The sequence below is a fragment of the Sinocyclocheilus grahami genome, unplaced genomic scaffold (assembly GCF_001515645.1).
Source record: "Sinocyclocheilus grahami isolate Dianchi unplaced genomic scaffold, SAMN03320097.WGS_v1.1 scaffold878.1, whole genome shotgun sequence".
NCBI lineage: Eukaryota > Metazoa > Chordata > Actinopteri > Cypriniformes > Cyprinidae > Sinocyclocheilus > Sinocyclocheilus grahami.
In genome coordinates, this window is record NW_015506057.1 from 430,961 (window position 1) to 434,698 (window position 3,738).

Genomic DNA, 3,738 nt, shown 5'->3' on the forward strand with positions numbered 1-3,738 from the left:
TGTAAAACTGACATCTTAAAGACGTCTATCAGATGTTTGTACATATCAGATGCTTTCCAGATGAAGCGATCTTTAACGGACATCTTGCAGACGTACATGTGCTATCTGGGAATATGATGCAGTGCAGACTATATTGGATCCGACAGTAATATCGCAACACACAAGTGAGAGTAACTGTATTTATTACATGATCACTATTGCTTTATCTGTTTTTACATATAATTTGATCTGTACTGAGTATTTATGCATTTTTGACCTAAATCAACATCCATCTATGAGGAATGTAGGAATGTAGGCTGTCAAACATACACAACTGTTTGAGTCAACAATCCACCAGGCCTATATAACAGTGCATTCCGATAAGAGGGGTAAAAACAGGACAGAAAATAGCCTATTATATGTTGCTGTTTTTTAATGTAAAAATCTTCATAACATTATGTGTACCTCAAAGAACAGTACAAAATAATAAGGCAGTTCATGACCCCTTTAAATACATTGAGCCCTGTGATGGACTGGCCATTTGTCCATGGTGTTTCCCTGCCTTCGGCCCGAGATATGGGATCGGCTCCAGCATCCTTCAAGCCTACAAGCAATGTGGAGATTTAATAAATTCTTTAAAATACTTTCTCTAATGTATAATTAACAAGAAAAGGAACGCAGGCCAACTGCTTAGGATTGTTTATTGCAGCAAATGAATTAGAAGGGAAACCGTACATATATGTACTGTACATACAGGCTACTGGAAGCACAACAAAGAATGAACTGTGCTGATAAACAAACAAACAAAAAAATTCAGACCTGTGCAAAACTAGAGTAATATTTCCATGCTTTCCTGATCATAAATTCAAAGTTGCCTGGTATTTCCAGAGTTCCACAATCAGCAAACTTATCCAGATATTACAAGATTCAATTAAAATTGACTAAATAATAAGCTAAAATACACCTAGAATAAATGGGAACAAGTAATTTTGTTCAGTTTATGTCAATTTCTTTATAATCTTCCTGTTACATTGTTGCTTTTCCCAGCATGGTAAAAGTTTGACTAATATTTTGATTCAGAGGAAATTGAGTGACACCTCTACATATTCATAATTTGAGGGAATCTACTGTAACTGCTCAATATTTGAAACTACAGCAAAGAAGATGATCAGGTATGGCCACAGGAGTACATATGCACAAAAGAAAATAAAAAGCCTTATGGTGAAGCATAAACAGGTGAAGGATGCAAACAAAAGAAGTAGTCATGAAGGTGACAATCAGACGTAGCCCACATTTAGCTGCGGTGTGAACATAGCCTTGATTTAGCACAGCGTTTTCTCTTGTCATATTCTTCAATAAAGAACACAAACAGAGTCTCACATTTGCATGACTTTTCACATGTTTCTGTAAGTGTGATGGCAAATAATGTTTTTGATTACACTGACTGCATGTCTTCCAGAATGAATGTGCAGATTGTAGAAATTGCTTCTTTTTCTAATCCTCGTCATTCTGAGGAAAATGGGGAAAAAAATTCTCAGAATGAGATTTCAAATGACGTTTCATGCTGCTTTGACAAGTGAAACTCTTCTCACACTGAAGACACTTGTAAGGCTTCTCTTCAGTGTGAACTACCTTGTGAATCTGAAGGTTTACTTTAACCGTGAAACTCTTTCCACACTGTTCGCAGGTGAAAGGTTTCTCTCCAGTGTGAATTCTCAAGTGAGCCTTGAGGTGTCCTTCTTTTGAGAAACTCTTTCCACATTGATAGCACATGAAAGGCTTTTCTCCGATGTGAATTTTAACATGATTCTGAAGGTGATTTGTGTCTGTGAAACTCCTTTTGCACTGATGACATTTAAAACTCTTCTCTCGAGAGAATCTTCATGTGCTTATTAAGGTTTTCTTAATATCTGAAACTCTTTCCACACTGAGGGCATATTAATGGCTTATTTTCTATGTGAATTATGTGAGTCTAAAGACCTCCATTTCGGTCAGCGTTGCGCATGCGCCGGTGAGTCTCGTGAAAATCAACGTTTCTTAACAGGATCAAAAGGAAGCAAAGTTTCCTTACTTTAGCAAAGGAAAACCAGTCTCCTCTTGGCTTATATCGAAATCTTCCGATATTCTTCCTTACAAATCCTCGTTTTTTACTTCTAATAAGTGACCGTTGTTTTTTTCTTAATATCTGAAACTCTTTCCACACTGAGGGCATATTAATGGCTTATTTTCTATGTGAATTATGTGAGTCTAAAGACCTCCATTTCGGTCAGCGTTGCGCATGCGCCGGTGAGTCTCGTGAAAACCAACGTTTCTTAACAGGACAAAAGGAAGCAAAGTTTCCTTACTTTAGCAAAGGAAAACCAGTCTCCTCTTGGCTTATATCGAAATCTTCCGATATTCTTCCTTACAAATCCTCGTTTTTTACTTCTAATAAGTGACCGTTGTTTTGTTTTGATCTCTCCCCTGCGCTTCCGCGTTCATCACTTCTGAGCGACGGCCTCATACATCATCCGCCCAGAACTGCTTCCGGGTACAACTGTTGGCACAAGCTACATTAAAGTGATTATTACGTTTTGAATATGGATACTTTTCTTACAAAAACACATCAATTCGCTACAGGAGGCCTTTGTTTGGGTCCCAGCTTATTGTGCCCTGTTCGGGCACTCTGAGTGTACACTGAGCGCTCCAAGTCGAAGTAGACCTCAGACTATGCTTCTGTAGCTCAAGCTTACAGAGCCCTCGCTGAGTGTTCCTGACAATATTAAAACAAAAATGACAATGTTCCTGATAAAATTACAATGTTAATTTAGATTTAAATTAAAGTAGAATAGATAAGTGTACTGTGTGTAACCTATTAAAAACAGCACATTTTTTCAGGGGTGTAGTGAATGCACAAATAGCAGAACATGAGAACTCACACATCGTCAGCCTTTCTGTGATTGTATAACTTTTCTTACAAAAACACATCGATTCGCTACAGGAGGCCTTTGTTTGGGTCCCAGCTTATTGTGCCCTGTTCGGGCACTCTGAGTGTACACTGAGCGCTCCAAGTCGAAGTAGACCTCAGACTATGCTTCTGTAGCTCAAGCTTACGGAGCCCTCGCTGAGTGTTCCTGACAATATTAAAACAAAAATGACAATGTTCCTGATAAAATTACAATGTTAATTTAGATTTAAATTAAAGTAGAATAGATAAGTGTACTGTGTGTAACCTATTAAAAACAGCACATTTTTTCAGGGGTGTAGTGCATGCACAAATAGCAGAACATGAGAACTCACACATCGTCAGCCTTTCTGTGATTGTATATCTCATTTTATTCAGTTTTTTCCAGTGGTGTGAAAAAGTGTTGGCCCCCTTCCTGATTTCTTATTTTTTTGCATGTTTGTCACACTTTAATGTTTCAGATCATCATGCAAATTTAAATATTAGTAAAAGATAACACAAGTGAACACAACATGCAGTTTTTAAATGAAGGTTTTTATTATTAAGGGAAAACAAAATCCAAAACTATATGGCCCTGAGTGAAAAAGTGTTTGCCCCCTAAACCTAATAACTGGATGGGCCACCCTTAGCAGCAACAACTGCAATCATGCGTTTGCGCATCTATGCAGAATTGTTGTAATTCAGCCACATTGGAGGGTTTTCGAGCATGAACCACCTTTTTAAGGTCATGCCACAGCATCTCAATAGGATTCAGGTCTGGACTTTGACTTGGCCACTCCAAAGTCTTCATCTTGTTTTTCTTCAGCCATTCAGAG